The sequence below is a fragment of the Hermetia illucens genome, chromosome 3, assembly GCF_905115235.1.
Source record: "Hermetia illucens chromosome 3, iHerIll2.2.curated.20191125, whole genome shotgun sequence".
NCBI classification, from domain to species: Eukaryota; Metazoa; Arthropoda; class Insecta; order Diptera; family Stratiomyidae; genus Hermetia; species Hermetia illucens.
In genome coordinates, this window is record NC_051851.1 from 47,125,208 (window position 1) to 47,144,971 (window position 19,764).

At 38.7% G+C, this 19,764-nt stretch overlaps 1 protein-coding gene and 1 long non-coding RNA gene across 2 annotated transcripts in view; one reads left to right on the forward strand and one right to left on the reverse strand.

Moving 5' to 3' along the window:
- Positions 1–3,866: 3,866 nt before the first annotated feature.
- LOC119651515 (sodium-independent sulfate anion transporter) overlaps positions 3,867–19,764 on the forward strand; it is a 109,845-nt gene continuing 93,947 nt past the window's right edge. The window contains exon 1 of the mRNA XM_038055144.1: positions 3,867–4,422. The gene's annotated coding sequence lies outside the window, so the exon portion shown is untranslated. The remainder of the gene's footprint in view (positions 4,423–19,764) is intronic.
- LOC119651516 lies at positions 12,236–13,457 on the reverse strand. The gene is made up of 3 exons (XR_005249466.1): positions 13,352–13,457; positions 13,197–13,282; positions 12,236–13,130 (listed from the first exon to the last, which is right to left on the reverse strand). It is a non-coding gene; the product is annotated as an uncharacterized LOC119651516 (long non-coding RNA).

The window sequence follows — 19,764 nt, forward strand, 5'->3', positions numbered from 1 at the left end:
AAATGAACGACTGAGGGCACTGTACTGGGCGAACCTACTAGGAATGGAGCAGCCCAGGATACTCATGGGGGGATACGAACCCAACCATTCAGAAGATATTATAAACCTGGCCAATAAGAGCTCGCAGATCATATTGGGAATATCCACTGGCTATTGCTGACTAAACTATCACCTACGAACAAAGTGTGCAGATTGTGTACGGAGAATGACAAAACCTCCATATTCTGGGACAGTGTCCGGCACTTGTGCAAAGTAGGCTGAGGCGCCTGAGAAAATACCTAACACCAAATGGCAGATTGAAGTATTTGAAAGTAGGGAATATACTAAAATTCCTGCCAGTTATATGCTCGCTTGACATATAGTTAATAGATACACTATAACCAGCAAAAGGCTCATATTTATTTTAGGACGCAGTGCAACCTCCCTTAAGAATTTTTCTGTGATGAACTGGATAAAGGTATAAATGTAGATTTTTCACCATATATTTATTAATATCTTGGGCATGCGTGGTAATTTTTCTAGCTCGATAGCGTAGTGCATTGTTGAAATAAAGAGCAACTTATATACCCATCTGCTTTTCTGCTACTGCGCTAGAGGACGCGGTGATCATCTAAAAGAAAAAATGTAAATAGAAATTTTAACGTGCGGAATTAACCACAGTCCCTAAACTAGGATTATTAAAAAATATTGAAAGCTAAATTTTGGGTGCCTTGTTAATCCTTTTTTTTTGTGAATTTTGTTTTTTTTTCAAGGCTCCGTTGATGAATAAAAAAAAACAACTGAATAAATCGCAATTATCCTAGTTTGCGCACCGTAGAAATTTCGTTGGATAGAATTTGGGCTATGGTGGCAGTAGATTTTCAAGATGCAGTTCCGAGAAAAACGCATTTAGAAAGTAGAATACGATTTTTAACCATAAAATCCTAACTGACCATTTATCTGTTATATCTAGTCCATAAACCTTAGGTTTCTTGAAAAATACAAGTAGAGTCTTCGCTTCGATTCTTATGATTTTAGCGAAATCATTTGAACGATGAATACGCGCTTTATCACGGCGATAGACATAAACCTGGCCTGTGACATTTTACCTGTTTAACACTGTAATCTCCGAACTACTTCGAATATCAAAACACCACTTTGCCCATATATTCTACACTATATCTAGATACAACTCATGACAAAAAAAATCGATTCCTCGGATCCGACACACGGGATGACCCCCTTAACGGAATTTATTATTATTATTATTTACTAAAAGAAATAATATGGGTGACAAGATACAACCCTGATGCACTTCGCTTTGAACCTCAAATTCTGCTGAGATTTTGCTGTCATCATAAGTCGCTCTGATAATAGCTATTAGCTTTTTCGGAATGCTAGTGGATACTCCAGATACTCTCCCAGTTTAGGCTGTCGAAGGCTTTCTCTAAATCGATGAAGAGTAGGTCAACCGAAGATCTTAACTCCGCGCGCTGTACCTAAATGATTCTTAGGGTGTTGATGGGGTTAATGCAGAAGGATCTAGAGCAGAAACCACTTTACTCTCTGTTGATCTAGCCTTCAAAATGTTCGTTAATTCGTTTTAGGATTATTTAAATTATTTGTTTGCGACGGCAAGGAGCACGCAGATATCCCTTCAATTGTTTCGGTGAAAATTGGTACTCTTTCTGCAAAAGGTTTCCGATTGTCAGTATTTCTGTTCAAGTGGAACTAGCAGACATTATTAGTTATATATATAGTTACCCTTGCATTTTATAAGAGACTAAAAGTGATTTGGATGATTTTTAGAATGATTTTGAAGACCAGAGAAGTACAATTAAATTTGATTTGCGGAAAAGCTGTAGAAACGTCTAAAATGTTGCAGAAAGCTCTCCATAAATCGATCATGTCATAGAAGGGTGTTTTTAATTGGTACAAAGAAAACAGAAAATGGGTTGATGATTTGAAATGTCTCGAACGACCACTAATGTCTACTGATGAGCAACATGTCAAGAACATAAAAAAAATACTGCTCAAAAATCCTCGAATGGATCAGCTGAGGCCTCAGAAGAGTCAAATTTCATTTTGTGCTAAAAACAGTAAATTTCTTCGAAGATTCGATTATTCATGAGTTTTTCGCCAACAAATTTCATAATTCCGTGTCGCAACTATCTTGTTCACCTGACTTAGCTCTGACTATTTTCCAAACTCAAAAGACCGCTGCGGGGATATCGCTTTGGATGTATTGAAAAAACTCAACAGGAATCATTCAGTGCTTTGAGGGGTATACCGGGAAACCACTTTTTGTCATGCTTCTAGGATTTATCCATTCGACGCGGGCATAAGTTGATTTAGATGAATAAATGATCATTGATGATGATGTGGAGAATATATGCCGCAAAGGTCATATGTTCTAGCATCAGAATTAAGCTCTTGGAGATTGAGTCAAAGACTTCTTTCAAAAACTTCTCACATTTTTAAATAACTTATATAATAGTTGTGAATGGCTTAAACGATATCGGTTTCTAAACATTCCTCGCGTTATGAAAAATGCCCCAATAGTATATTCAACCCCTACCTGTAACTCAAACTATGATATCATAGATATCAGAAGCTCGTTTTAAATATGACTCACATTTTCTGCGGTGAAGAGAGGGCAATTGTTAAGCAACTGTTGTTGTTTTCTTCGAGAGGCACTACCCTCACGTGAAATTCCTTCGAGGAAATTGTTTACGGCAAGCAAAGGCAAAGGCTTACTCAACTTTGCCACACGATATTCATTCACAAAATACTACATACATGAAATGGATGAATGAAAATTTCATTCAACCAGGTGTGATCGAAAGTTACCCAAGATGACGCAAGGAAAGGAGGGAGGAACAACTATGTATTATTGCCTTTAGCTAGCCTCGAACTATTCAAGCAAGATAGGGGAGTCCTTCTGGTCTCTCAATATCACTCTGATGTTTTCTTATTCATTGCCCCAGGATTTCCCTAACTTCTTCATGGCATCTAAGTTGGAAATTCTTGCTTTTGAGCTATAAGGGTGGGTACGAGGAGTTTGGAAACAGAGCTGCTTAAAAAAGTTCTGCCACAATAGCCAAATTATTTTAAGTTAACAAAGATGTTCAATTGATGAGAATATTTTTTCTATTTTGCTGGAATTGAATTCAAACTTATGTCAACGAATCTGAATCAAAGATTATAGATTATGATATGATAAAATGTATTTTTCCCAACAGTAATCATACATCTAATTCAAAGAACTTCAACACATTCAGGCACAATTTTCTGGTATATCTTCTTCGGCCGTTCTACCTATTTAATAATCAGGTTAACCTCAAAAACTATCATATTTCCGGATTGGGTACTCAAAACGCTGCAGTATTTCCTACAATTTATATGCATGGAAATTTTTAGAAAATAACAAAAATATAAACTGAATGGTTCATTGAATCATTAACAATGGTTATCATAGCGGTGACTAATATTAAAAGAAATATTCTAGGAATAAACTATTATTTTTCCAACTGCATCTGATGGATCCCCCGTAATTTGCAACTTGCTCTGACTTGTGTATAGAGTACCACTTATACTATCCATTTAAAACCGCTCCCGTAAAATAACTTTTTACCCAGCAATTATATTGGAATACTCCCACACATCAAGTCAAACATAATTATTCGTGGCCGTAAATGTATCTGTGGTAATTTCCACTCCTATTGTTGTCATCATTGCATTTGGGGTGTACGAATACTTGAATGAATCACTGGGCCGTTTTAATTGATTTTTATCATGCTTTTCACCGGTACTGGTTGCAAGTTGTTGTTGTGGTTGTTCAGGTTATTTAAGCTTGGGTTAAACTTATAAACTGCAAGAAAAAGTCTAAAAATGCGCAACGAAAATGAGAGCTTATTCAGTTTGAATCTTTCGCGCATATTAAACGGTCGATACGGTTTGAATTGAATTTAAAGCAAAAAACTTGAAGTGATTTCCACTTACGTACTTATAAATACTGATATTCCAGTGTAGAGACCAACAAAGCCTCAGCTAACTTTTGTACGTAAATATTTTCTTGCTCAAGTAGTTTAAGAAAGCATTTCAAACTGGTATTCTATCTAAACTGCATCCCCGCCTGCGATTTTTTATAGATAACAAACGTGATGTACAACAACAAAAAGTGAAAAGTGCTAAAATATCAAATTTGCATATATAGCATAATGAAAAATATTGGTAAATATAAAAAAGCCATCGAGAAAGTGTGCTAAATTTAACTTGATTTGCCACTCTATAAATCTGGTATTTAGCGACATTTTATAAATACTTATACGTACATCAAGTGTTGTGTAAGTTAATTGTTTCCTGCTCCGAAGTGACAATCGCCGATTTAGATTTTATTTCGTGGTTCTACTTCACCGGCTCTGTTTATTTATTTCATTTCAAGTAAGTTAATAATATGAACTGCATACTTTTTGCAATGTTTTCCGCTATCTTAAACTATATTCGTACTTAAATGATATGAACCTGCTCGTGATTGAATTGTCAACACATCAGCACACTTACCTTTGGTATCTAGTTTTTTTTCATGATGCAGTGGAATTATAATTTTTTCCCAGTTTCTTTGCGGAATTTGCATATATTCATTTTCTAATGATATTTATTGACAATTCAAAAAATATCGATCTCGTATCACAATAGCTAAGCCAATTCAGTAATTTGCAACTTAGTCGAACTAAACTTATGTTGATTGTTGAGGCTGCATCCAGTTTTTATGACTGTGCTCCAGGGATCATAAATTGAGATTAACTATTATGAAATAAGGATTAGACAAAAATTCGACTTCGCGACAATGTAATAAACATTTTTTTAATTAAATTAATAATTATTTAGTTAAAAAAGAAACATACACATACTTGTCCTTTCTTTGGTTACCCTGATTCTATTAGTATCTAGGCTCCATATATGTACATTTACGAATACTAACGATATCAATGTATATTATAATTTACCGGGGAATATACATGTGAATATAGTTATTCCTATAATTGTGAACATTTGGTCCCTGCTTGGATTAAACCGTCATTTGATCGAAACTTGGCATTCTAATTCGACCGGCCGGCCGGTTTTGAAGTAAGGTAAGGTTAGATGAGCGTATCTTTGACATTCAAGCATGGTTCGCAATGTTTGCAGGAGAAGGGAAAACAATAAACTTTCAATGCAGCGCCATTCAGAAAATGTATTCATGAAATTTGCCTTTGTATCCATGTATTTCACTGTTGCAAAAAGAATACAATATTCCCCTCATTTGGAAAGAATAGGCTTGAGCTTCAATGTTTTTATAATCACAGTTATACAAATACCGCATCTTGTGAAGAATGGAAGCTATAACATTTCCAAAACATTACATAATTAATGTTATTAATTTATTAAAATAAATTTAAATTAAGTAAGTATAATAAACCATCCGACACTATAGATTTTTGGATATGGAATGAAACGTATTCGAAATATACAATCCAAAATTGTGAAAGGTTGCATTTTTAAAAACTATCTAATCTACAAATTTTGACGAGATTACATTTATTTCTATACTATATAAAATTCAGCCAAAAATAGAATTCATTTCAATATCTATGCAAATCAAACTGGGAACAGTATTTGTCCATATTTTTACTCACATATCTCTTAATTAAGTAAATTTATAGCAAATTATAACATTATCAACAGATTAGATAAAATTATGTTTGTTATGAGAATTCGGTACTTCAAAATACCAGAGAATAATGGTATCATCATATAATCAATGATTTTATTATAAATACCACAGAAAAATGTTCATTAGTATTATACATACTAACATATTGTTCTAAACTTTCCAACGGAGAAAGATGTTAAAAACTAAACCTGCCTTGTTCCCGATCAGATTTTTTTGGCAACTAGTATACCAATTAATTCACAATACAATCATGAGCAGTAGGAGAATTAGCGGTTAATATATTCTTTGCAAATATGCAACCTGAACTGAGCAAGCCTGCTACTTTCATTGAAAGATTTATAACTTGTAAAAAATGGTCCATCTTTGAATACAACCATAATTAGAAATTATAATTATAGGACCACGATTTTCGAAACGAATTTATAAGGTTCTGCAGTATTCAGTTGCTGCTGCAGCTTAGGTTAAAGATGAGTTTCCTTTGGCCTAGACAAACCCCAAGACGTTTCTTTTTGAGGTTTTGTGGAAAATAAAATCTTTCTAAAATTGGTTCATTATTCGCTTCTTTCTTTGTCACACGCGCTTTTCTCAGAAATGGTTACACCTATTAATGCGAAATATAGTGAAAAGGTTGGAACTATGAACCCCTAAGGTTGCGGCGAATGGTCTTTGAATGTTGAACTTAACGGGTCAATCTCACTTGATACGCAAAAAATACGTCATTTTCATGAATTTTTTTTTGGAGAAAACTACGAAATTTCTTTGAACGAACATTATTTCATCTTAAAGAGCATACATTGATCAACTTGCAGTATTTTTTCTATTAAAAGTTATTATACATTTGTGTTACAAATGGCCACTAAAAACAAAGGATTTTTATGTTTTGCGGTGACAAAAATTGTGGAGAACTGTATCATCCAAATTAAACAGAGTCAATTTCTTTAGCTAAATAGCAATAGAAACTAATGTTTGATCCAGAGATTAAGAAAAGTATGCATTTTTCACAAAATGGCGAAAAATTAAAATAATACTTTCAATTTTTACTAAAAGACCCTAGTTTTTGGACATTTATCATTTTTATCGAAAAAAGTCGAACTATTAAACACCACATTTTAAGGTTTCGTGTAAAACAAAATGTAAAATTAAAATCGGTTTACTGTCTGTCTGTTCGTTTGTCTATCTGCCTGTCTGTCTTTTTCTAAGGAGATGGAAATCTTCAAAAGGCACTGGCCTGAAAACCTGAAAACATCATTGATCTCCCCATGTTTTCCTTCCAGCTACTCCTCGTTTGAATGGTCCCATCGCTGTTGCCATTTAAGTATAAATCATTCCCTTTCGGCTTTTTCGCTTCTGATAAAAGAGAAATGGGCTTGATTTTACACATGTTCGTCATCTCATCTACCAAGATATCAATCGACACCATTCCTGAAATGCAGCTTCCGCTTTTTCATTCGCGATTGGCAGCCCAGTGCTAGTAAACCAAGCCTCAACAGCACTGATTGCTGCGCATGAGTACAACTCAGCGTCTTTTAGATGCTTTGCAATCGCAACCAATGCAATGTCGTCGATGTTGCCCACCACCTTTGCCTCCTCCGGAACTGGAAGATTAAGAACGTCGTTGTACATGATGTTCTATAGTATCTATAGGGCCATCATCGGTGTCATATCAGTGGGTCCATTCTCACAAGTAGCTGGCCTTGATGGCAGCGAGATAGGTGGAAATACCGTTCATTGCCAAGGACTTCTGACTTCTGTATACAACTTCAATTGACCGCATTAAATGCATTTTTTACGTCCATGGTTACTACCACACAATATTTGCTGGTACTACCCTTTCCAAGAATTACATTTTCGGCCAAGCAATTAACCAATCTGATGGCATCAATGGTTGATCTGGCTTTACGGAACGCATACTGTTGATCTGAGAGGCTTCCTTCGCTCTCAACGACCGGGAGAAATCTATTATAGATTTATAACTCCAGCGTAGTGTCTATAGGACATATGGGTCTGCAGGTCGATGAATCATCTGGAGGTTTGTAAGCCTTAGGCAGCTGTACCAAATTCTGCAGCTTTCATGCTGTGGGGAATATGCCCTCGCTCAAACACGGTTGGAAAAATTCGTGGAAGATTTCCGATTTCGGTATCACGGCGAGCTTAAGGGCCCTATTCGGAATTCCCCCAGGCCCGGAACTTTGTTGTCACCTGTTCTGTTGCAGATTTTCAACAGCTCGTCTGTGGATACTGTCGGAACTGCCATGACAACCAGAGTTTTCTGAAACGTGTCAGCGCCCGTCTCTTGCTGGCGAACGACCCCTGGATGATTATCAATAGGAGAGTTGGGCACGTGATCTGCGGTAATGAGCGACTTCTAAATCGTCCCACCACAACTCCATAGACGCTAAATAAAAATAAAACTAAGTAGCTTTCCCCTACTACAATATATTTTAATAGTTAGTAAATACGTATTTCGAGAGCTACTTACTCTCTTCCACAGTACTTAAGCTACCATAGACGCCACCCCACAAAATTTACATCTACCTCAGAGTAGAGCTCCCTTTTTGCTCTGCTGGATGGCCAGCCTGAGATTTGTGTGGGCTTTTTTGTACGTATACTCCTTTGTCGCCTGATTGATCCTACCTATCGCCCTCGGGGTCGTTCGTCTAGCTCGGTGGCATGGTGATCGACGGCCGGACAGTTTACTATTCCACGCGGCACATACCTAATATATGCATTGTGTTATATGGAGAACTTTTTCCGAGGGGCCGGGGCAACCTTAGTAGTTTGGTCCATCCACACTTGCATGAAGGTTTGCGGATCCAGTGTTTTTGCAAACCAACTTGATGCCCCTCTCGGCTTTGAGTATGTTATTTGCCTACCGTGTGGCCGTCTCTTTACTTCGAAGATAATTGCTTGGTGATCGCTGTGGGCGTATTCTTCGCTAACGTGCCAGGCCATACAACGCGTCACTGCTGGGCTAACAAAGGTCAGGTCAACGATTGGAGCAGACCCTCCTTTTCGAAAAATACTTAAATTGCCTTCGTTGACCACATCTAACTAAGCAAAAGCCTCTAATAGACTTTTGGCCTTTTGCGTTATTCTTCCTGCTTCCCCATTCCAGAGCCTATGAATTAAAATCACCGAAAATGACCTTCGAACTTCGTCCCTTTTTGTCGAGAACAAGATTGTCCTACATGTCATGAAACTCAGACAATGTGAGATTAGGTGGGGCGTAGTAGCTGCATATGTACATGCCACTTATTTTTGCCCATACAAAGCCACTGGTCGGCTGACTCGAGGTGCATTGTGTGGCTTACCTACCGCAAGCCCATATCACCGCTCCACTAGTTAAGTCTGTGACACATACGCTCCCGAGACTGTGTCTGTATGGGTCACTTACGATGGCAACTTCCATCTCGGGCCCCGGTGTAGTGATGATTATTTATTATTATATCATTTTTTCCTTGCAGGCAACATTTTCCTGAATTCTGGGCATTTATTACTTCCGGCAATATGGCGGTTATCCCGTCCCCTTCTTTTCATCGCATAATAGCCATTTGGGATCCCTGTTGCATTCTTTGATAATATGGTCTTTCTCCCCGCCCCTTTTGTATCGATCTGACCGTTATAATGCCGGCCTCAGTTTTGACATTCAATGAAAAAAGAGGAGGGCGGGGGCTGGGAAGTGGTCATTTCTTTCATGGACCTATTCTCAGAATCTACCCAAACGAAAAATCTAAAAAAAATCACAAAGCTGCTACCCTGAAGTTAGGAAGAAATACACAAAATCTTTCATACCTGAAGCGTCCAGCTTCCGGTTTCCTGACTTATTATGAATTGAACAAACCTACCAAGTTTCGAAAAGATCACCATCGAGCATTTTGGTCACTGGTTTCATACAGTCAGTTTTATTAGGATCGACTTGAAGTTTTAAGGGCGTATTCTCAACTGCAAAAAATTGATTCGGTGGTCCCATTTACTAAGTTGTACTTGTCGAGAAAGAGGCTTTCGTGTTATGTGCTGAGATCGCTATTATGGATCATCATGTGTAGCGATGTCAACAACAAACAATGCAGGAGTCGACGGCTTTGCCTGGGATCATTCGGTAACATTTTTGCCTACAATGTAGCAACTCCGGAAACCTTTGTTGCTGAATCAAGAGGCGGCTTGAATTTAAGTTTTTGATCAATCATGACTCTTAGGCATTTAAGCGTTGGTTGCGAACGCCTTATGTGTTTGCCCATCCCGATTTCTTCCTTCGCTTGGTGATGAAAACTATCTCAGTTTTATGCTTTGCGTCTTCTAACCAAAACCTGATTTGAAACATTGCCTTGTTTATGAATATTTCGACCTTCTTAAAAGCTTGTGCCACGGTAGTCACTCCGATGTTGTCTGCGAAGCCAATGAATATCATCGCTTTGGGTAGCTTTAACTTCAAAATTCCGTCATACATTATTACTTACAGGAGGAGGACCGACCCTTTAAACACATTGGCCTATAACTATACACACCAGATATTTGGGAGCGCAGTATTGGACAGATGGAAACTAAGAAATTCCACGAATACAGTGGGTGACATCAATATGCGCGGAGTTTAAAGGGGGCTCTCTATACATGCAAAGAGGGGATGTAAAAAAATTTTCCATCTACTGTTCCTGTGCGAGTAAACAGTCTCAATTTCACCAGCAGATTTTAGTTTTGCCGTAAATTTTAAAATACTCGAGCAAAGGGTGAAGATGTGCACGCTTAAGGGGGACAAGGCTCCAAGTGTGAATTGTGTGAAGTTGACTATTATCAATATAGTGCTTTCCAAATCAAACTATTTACGTAAATGGTTGGATAAAGCTCAATTGAATTTTCAACTATGTACACGCGAAACTATCATGTACTTATCGTTCCTCACATAGGGAAACACAAAGTTAATTCAAGCCAATTTGGTTCCATTCAGCTTGATTTTCCATCCACTAGTTCATTTAATGATATAGTCAATAGATTTTTGTAGCTTCGTTGCTGCTTCCTCAAATAGTGAAAAAGAAACAAAGTTGGTCTCGAAACACAGGCCGAGGCGATAGCTTTATCTGGATGTAGTGTTTAGGGATAACGTTTTCAAGGTCTGTCTAACACAGAATAAAACGATGGCGAATTTTCAAAGCAGAGTAGAAAAAAGAAGACGAGGCAGACCCTGCCTAAGATGGAGCGATAATGTAGGTCAGGACACCAGACAGCTTTTAGAGATATCGAATTGATGAACCTCGGCGCAAAACCGGGATGTCTGGAGTTCCTTATTAAGGCAGGCGGATACCGGTTGTTGCGCCATTGATGATGATGTTAGGCTTTGACGAAATCGTTGAAGAGGATATATTTGACGTAATTAATACTCCTGAAGTCCCACTTTCTAACGAAGTATTGTTAAATATTGCAACAGATGGCATACAACAAAATTTAGACGAAGGGGAAAAAGAGTTTCCAACCAAAAAAATTTCCAAATTTTTGGAACACATAGAGAGGGCGTTTGAGTATTTGGACGATGGTCGAGACAATGAAAGTCCTGGGGGTTTAACGTGAGTACCTGCCGTGAAGGCATAATCCCACGGTCCTCTTCGGACACGGATTGATCAACGGTCCTGGTTTATACTGTGTGCAGGCTTAGCATTCATACCAGTGGATGCGAGGCCTATCTAACACCTCTGCCGCAACTAAGGAGTACGGCATCCGAGTTGTACAGCGCAACTCCACGCTCGAGCTCCGAGGAGCTCTGCCCGCGATGTATGCATAACCACAACCACCATGAAATTCCCACTAGGGGGCCAACCGCAAATCACCGGGCCGAGAGCACATCCTCCAGGAATTCTCCTGGAGCATATACTCTCAGAGGGCCATCCCGGTTCTCATGGTACCAGATAACCTCCGGTGAGGCTTTGTGGCAGAGCTACTTCAGATGAGTCCCTTGCAGACTCGGGTCGGATCGCCCTCCTCGAGTACGTGGGGATGTAACTCCCCAACGGGGATCGAGACACTTAAAGAAGGCAGACGGTGTCCTTTCCAATAAGCAAAAGTGTTGAATGTTATCGGGAATTGCACAAATCGAGTAAGCTTAAAGCAAGCCAGATAACTTGAACTAAATTTTTTTGACCCATCAACATTTGGGACAGCTTCCCAACTGCAAACTCAGCAAGGATTCATTGTAATTTGTCATCAAGTGATGAACAGTGACTAATAAATATTCATATTTATATACATTTGTACTTCTATAATCATGTGTACTTTTATAATATTTTCTAATAAATCCTCTTTATTTTGATAGTAGAAACTAAAAACGTTTACATTTTCGTATGCATTTAGAATTGATTCTTAATAGGTGCTATATGCGAAATACTAGTTTTGGTACTTCATAAGCAACAAGGAACAATTAACGAAGAATTCTACCTTTCTTTACCCTATGCATACGAGCATTTATTTCTTACGCTTCGACTTATCACATTTTCGACTTATAACACACTTTCATGGAACTAATGAACGTGATAAGTCGAGGTATGCCTGTATATATGTAATGTGGAGTATTATACTAGAAAGTTATATTACAATTCAAGGAATGAAGGAACTTTGATGGAACTAGATTAATTAGGCATGCTTTTCATCCCGCGATTGATATTTCCTTATCCCCTTTCCTCCCTCTGCGTGCAGTTTTATAGTTTGTTCCGCATAAATATAGCAACAAAAGCTTAAAGACTGTCGAACTACCTAACTAGTCAGTTCACCATTGATGGGTGACACCTAGATGAGTCAATTAGCCATGGCTATTTATTCAATGCAATTTCAAATTGTTTTTGGTGCCTTTTCTGTGAAAATTTATATTGTTTGGTCTTGTCTGCATATTCAACTGGCTTTGAACATTTACCAAATTTAACATTGATGTACTGATTATTCAGACTTAGATTTGAAAAATTGTCCATACAAATTAAAAATCATTGAAACAATCGCTGCCAGATGACTTTTTAAAAGAAGTTTTTCCGGAGACATACTTCCATTATAAAAATGAAAACCTAATTTGGCAAAAAAATGAATATGGCCTTAATGGAATTAAAATTGAGATTGGGAAAGTGCGAACATATACCTATTGTACGAACGATGTTTATAGATATACAATTGGATGAACTAACAAGTAAGCACTTTTTTAGATATTCAAAATATTATAGTGGATTTTAACACTCATATAAGTACTCTCATATTGACACATATAAGAATACAGCTTGAATATATGTATATGTCACAGAAAAAAATTTCACATCTTTAAGATTCCTATATATGCATACAATTATAAAGTATCTTTACTTAGTTTTCGAAAGTGCCTTTAGAACACCCTATTATTCGGTGTCGAAGTTTTCAACTTTCCAACGTTTCAAAGTCACACAATCGTAGTACATGCTTAGCATGGATGTATCTAAAAAGTACATAAAATATAGGCATGAACGCAGAAGCAACTTATCTTCCAAATGGACTTGTCTACCTTGAATGGAACATGTTGCAACTCTATCACAAAATATATGCACACAATTCAAAGAAATTGAAACCGTGAACTTGGCACGTTGATTACTGTAAGCCATGGGAATTTGTTATTATGCAATTTGATAAGATTTCATACAGTTCGATTTTTATACTTACATAAATCAATATGTATGCAAGCTACATAGCCAGCCCCAGTCTTCCCTTGCGGCCACTTCAATTGTATTGCAATTCTGATGCATCCATCTCTGACTAATAAATTGGTTACGTATGTACATATGGTTGAACGTATATACGTAGCTAAATATGTTGGAAACAATTGCATTATAATCAATGTAAATTGTAAAACATATGTAAATAGGTGGGATTTTGAAATTAAACCACCTGACATGGACATGGTAAAACAAAGTATATTTGCTGCTAAGCTCCAGCGCGAGTGATTCTCTGATTGAATACTATATTTACATTCAATTGGTCGCTGCATGTGAAGTTATGTAAAACATGTCTACAATTGGTCATAGATGGTACCCGTATAAGTTGTTGATTAGAAATCAATTCCCATGAGAAAATTTGAAGCTGTTGCGGTGAGACGACGTTCGCTGTCAATAGAGCTCTTTGATATTGGCAAGGCGTGAATACTTCACCAGTTTTAACTGGTTAAAATCTGAATAGGAAGTGTGTATCATTGCGGTACCTGCCAGACCACAAGTAACTATTTAAATTCAAATACATGTAATGTATACCCATCTCTATGCGAAGAAGTCATGCCCACTTTCTTATCCATGCTGGATCTTTGCCATTTTTTCTTAAAGTAAAATCCTATGAAACAAACCATCGGCTCCTTTCGATTTAATCACTACACAGTTTTATCTTTTTTAAGAGGACAAGGCTTACTATGGAAACTAGTATGTATATAACTATATAGTATATAAATATTCATCTCCTAAAACGCTTTCACTTCGCTGTAGGTAATCAGCCCATTCTGATCATTACTTTGAAACAATTGCTCTTTTGTCACCTCAGTTAAGTCTAACTTCATGTGGTAAGCTTCTAAATTAAACGATGTACTGACCCTGGGGTGCATGCCATGCAATTGAAAAGATTATACCGAAAATGTTGAGGCTTTATCTTTGCATCTTTGGTCTTCACCACTTTCACTTTTCTCAATATTTCGGTTGCCATTAATTTCAATATATTATTGAAGTCAGAAGCATCTTCATCTTATCAAAATAACAACTCAGTTTTCTTTTTTCCAGATTCCCAAAAATATTTCCAAAAACTTGTGGTGAGCAACGTTCAATAAATCATTTGGTAATTACATGAGACCCTGAAAACCGGAATAATAACCACAATTTTTGTTTTAGTCAAATAAATTGCCATCATTATGGTCATCATTACCTTTGTAAGTGACTTTTGTTGTCCTGTTTTAACCAGTTGATTTTCATGTTCTGACTTGATGGAAGGCTTCCGAATTGATTGCGGTAATATTGTGGAAAGTATGTTTTTAAGTTTCTGGATAAGTTCGGAAAATGAATCTAAAGTAAAAGATTCTTTTTTGACTGAAATGTTATTCGTTGCGGAAATATGACACTTCGGGAGGCAATTGTTCCCTTCCCTAGTTTGCAGTTCTGGTGTAAAACAAAATCTTATTAAAATCAGCTCATTGTCTGTCTGCCACACGCACTTTTTCTCGCTAAGTTTACATACCCTATATGCAGAAGGATGTAGATAGTTTTTCCCACCGAAGATAGTCGTGTGGATTATCAAATGAACGGTCTGGATTAGTACTTTCCGAAGCCTGTAGGCGTAGGGAGTAGGAAGTGATCATTTTCACGGGTTCATCTCAGAAACTACAAAACCGAAAAATCTTCAAAATCGAGAAGTGACCACTACGCGGTGTCCAGGCCTCAAAATACCTTTGAGAACGATATCTGCTCAAATAAAATTTATGGTAAAATATAATAGTATATTGCAGCATGTTCGGGGCGCTCTCCAACAATAGAGTTGCGCGCGGAAGATAGTGCATACAGGGACGGAACCCCCGTATGGGAGTTCGCACTGGTGAAGGGACTACAGAGGGAAGCCTACCTGCTAGTAACTTCTCCTACACCTTCCAAGGAACAGGAGGAAGAACGGGAAGCCAGAGATATGAACGGAACTGACTTGATGCCAGTTCAAGTGATCGAAACTATGCAAACCGGGCACTGCAAACCAGTCAAGGTGCTAAATGGAAAACAGACGAATGCTCTGCGGGATGAGTTAGATTTTTTATGGATGAAGACATGGGTATGGCGATACCTCGAAGTGCGGCTTTTCTCAGAGAAATCAAACATGAATGGATTGAGTCTCTGGCGATACGGTGTGGGGGAAACCCCGTCACACCCGGACTGCGGCTTACGCTTCTGTTTTTCATAACACATTAGACTAAGTGTATGTCGAAAAACATAAAGGTTGGTCAAATCAACCTGGAGCATGCCAAAGCCTCCTCCTATCTGTTGACAGCGTGGCTGACAAAGCTGCAGGATTTCCTCTACATTTTTTTGGTGCAAGAGCCGTGGGTTCGATTTAACAGAATCTGTGGCATTGGATCAGTAAAGGGGGCTAGTAGGATCTTCTACGACGAAAGATCCATAAGGCCAAGAGCTTGTGTCCTGATGTCAAGACGGTTAGATGCAACCATGCTGAGACAGTTCTGTTCCCAGGACTTATTTACGGTCAGCGTACAATATCAGATAAATGGGGAGAGGAAAAACATCATGGCTGCCTCCGCTTATTTATGGTACCCTATGATTCCTTGCATCCTCCACCGACCGCAAGAACTTAGGGATCTGGTAGCGTATGCAGAATCAAGTGGTATCGATCGTGGAAGTCCACCCTGGAGAACGGGTGAGAGAAGTGGCAGCGGGAGGATTGACGCTTCTTGCAATCCCTTCAACACGCAAGTGCTAGAACTGGAACACTGCGAAAGCGGTTGTTACCCGTGAAAAGGATACTGTCCTTTGAACATTTCAAAGCACCTGGCATGGAAGACATCTATCCAGCAATGCTAAATGAGGGTAAGGAGCACTTAGAGTAAACTTCTAAGAAATATTTTTCGAGAATGTCTTGGTCTGGGCCACGTGCCTTCCTCTTGGCAAAAGGTTAAGGTAGTCTTCATACCGAAACCTGATAAAGATGACTATTCTAATCATTTTTGCTGAAAGGTTTGGAGAGACTAGTGGAGCGTCATATTCATGGATACGCACTTAGGTCGCACCCATTTAATGAAAATCAACATGCTTACCAGCGTGGAAAGTCCTGTGAGTTTACTTTTCATTCTTTGGTTACAAAGATAGAGCATGCAACTTTTAATGTTGAGTATGCGAAGGGGGAGTTTCTGGACATTGAAGGGGCGTTTGACTGTGCTCATTTTCAAAAACTTTGTGATGCCGTCAGAGCGCATGGTGTTGATGATGCTTTAATTAAATGGATCCATGCTATAGTCATGAAGAGATTGCTGTGCGCTGAGGTGGGTATCGATCGCTACCTAACAACAGAAGCAACGAAAGGCTGCCCCCAAGAAGGCATGCTTTCTTCACTTTTGTGGAGTATGCTGATTGACTCAGTACTATGCGAACTGCAAAATTTGCCAATATACGCCCAAGCTTATGCTGATGACGTGGCTGTGCTTGCTGTTGATCAGGATTTTGGAACGGTTTGTAAAAAAAAATATACAACGCGCCGTTGATTTGATAGACAGTTGGTGCTTCAGAGATGGCTTTTCAGTTGATCCAAATAAAGCCACAATGGTATTATTTACCAAAAGGAGAAAACTGGATGAACTTTGCCTCCCTGAGATGAGGGGTACTACCCTTAAACTCTCCGAAGAAGTGAAAAATCTAGATAAAAAACTTCTTTTGAACATATTTTATATATATTTATTCAAAGCACTGCAATGATAGCAGCTCATAGAATCCACGGAGCATTTCTTATGTGAATGCCCCGCCTATGGACGCATCAGGCATCAGATCTCTGATGCCGATTTTCTCCAGTTGCGACGGGTAGCATCACATCCACTAACGGAAATCCTGCGATACGTTAACGAATCCGGAACATTCCGTTAAACGGGGTTGGCAAGTATTATACAATGGGCCAACACGGCCTGAGTGCTCAGAAGCTGCAGCTTCTCCCCCACCACACACACGCACATAATAGTGTATTACTATCTTTCTTGAAATTGGCTGAAAACCCCCCTTAAGTTTATGGTTCCTGTTTTTTTCTTCAGCCTTTATCCCGTACACAAACGGAGTCGGTCAAGGCCTGATCTGAATGCAGGAGCGAGACTTTCAAATCACCATTCAGCGTATCGAGCCACTATTCTTTTGGTCCGCCTCTTGGTGTCTTACCATCGACTTCGATGTTCAGACCAATCTTGGCAAGTAAATTCTCGTTAGTGCGAATTACTCGTACATTACCATACCATCGGAGACGCCTCTCTTGCAATTTTTCCACTATCGGTGTAACTCTATATCGATCGCGCATATCCTTATGTCGGAAGTGATTAAGGCGTGTCGCGCCACTAGTCTAACGCCAACATCTAACAACATTTTCATATCCATTACTTAGCAAATGGTTGGGCTTCGTTGCGGTAAATTCTAAATTTGAGACGTTCGTTGATCCATCGATCACAAAGAACACCAGTTGTGTGATCGCTACTTCATCCAGGCTGCGCTGTGTAGCAATTGCATAATGCAGTTCACCATTGGTTGAATTCATTGACTCGAGATATTTAAATCACTTAGTTCTGAGCATTAACAGTGTTAGTTCCTATTTCATGGGAATCTGTCGTCAGAAATTCATTTTTATTCTGAGTCTGAGTCTGTGTTGCATAAGGAGATCATTTCATTTTTGGACAAGATGCTCGAGATCATCTTTGCTATGAGAAGCCAGGAAAACATCATCTGCTTAAAGCAGTGGATGGGGCGCTGAACGTCCCGTGTAATACCATTCATTACAAGAACAAAGAGGGGTGGTGAGAGGCGCTTCCTTGATGAATAGCGACAGACACAAAGCGGTTATGATACACCCGCCACACTTCGGATCATGATAGAGCAATTGAATTCACTGCACAAGTTCTTCTCGTACTATGGGTTGCCGTAGAGCATACCAGATGAGATGGTCAAACGCTTGTCACTGTGTTTCTCCATGAGTAACCCCGAAGTATTCTCGCCGGATTTTTACAAGTCGATATAGATCTGTCCCGCCAGCGTGAGTATCCAGTTTATCGTATAGATCTTTACAATGGAACGCTTGGCTGAAAGCGATCGCTTTTTTTAACTCACAGTTGACATTTTTGTAGATTCGCCAATTGGCCAGTGTTTTATCATCGAGGAGCAGGCATCTTTCTCGGTGTTAGGTCTCAAATGTCTGTGGAGCATACGCGGTGAAGGAGTGAATAGTGCGATCAGCTGATATAATGGTGAGCTTCATCAGCCGATCATCAAATCGTTCGACTTCTTCAATGGCATCACGGACTCCCTCTGAGGTGGCAATGCCAACACCGTATTGAGTGTGTGGGTTACCAAAATGGAGAAGCTTATAATCATTTCTACCGCGTTCGCGTTCTATGTCGTAGCTTTGGTTCGATACGCCTTTTCCGAAGGGCTCTTGCGAGTCCCTCGCTTTTTCCAGTGAGGGTGCCAATATTTATCGGTGCAGATACGCATTTTATTTGCTCGCACTCATAACGCCCTGCCATCGTTCATTGAAAATCCCCCACATACTGATAAAGTTATAGTAGGTCAGATTTTTCCTTTACTGCAACCCAAAACATTGAATATTAATGTCACACTAAAGATGATAGCCTGACATATTAAATACAATTACATTACTAGCTTTATACAAATGGAAGAGCTGTTCACTAAAATATTCTGCCACAAAAAATAAACAAAACCTTTCATACATGCGCTTCCGGTTTCCGACTTGTTAAGTCTGTTTGGAACATACCTACTGTATTCAAACTTCTCGGCTGCCTATTTTGTATTATAGGCCTATATAGCCCTTCACTTATTCATTAATTTTTTCGTTACCATGGGATGGTATTGACTCGTACCATGCTTGTGACGTCGCGGGAGGGTTTGCTTAACAAATTTTCTATATTTTAGCATTTTTCATTAATTTTACCCTGTCTGTTGTTTCAGTTAGTTTTCATTCATCACATTCAGTGTTAGTTTCAGAATTTTATCATATATTTCTAAAGTTTGAACAGACTTGATGCTACGCTTTGATATGGTGCAGTGGAAATAATGCAAGCTGTTTGCCACACAAATATTCTGTGGATTGTACGATATTGTTTGGGTTGAATTCTCTGACGTAGTGCACGATTTAAGTAGCAGTGGTTAAACGAAAAGAATTGTTTCCGTATTACCAACTGTCAAGGATTTTGTACTCAATGACTTCATCACGGTCGTTTAATTGAATCGTCGTTTTCCCGTTTGCCATGAATTAACTGTCTTTGTTTTCAAGAAGTGCTTCGGGGAGTTGAACAGATCTCATTTGAGCCGATGGAAACATCGACGAAAAGCATGACGGAC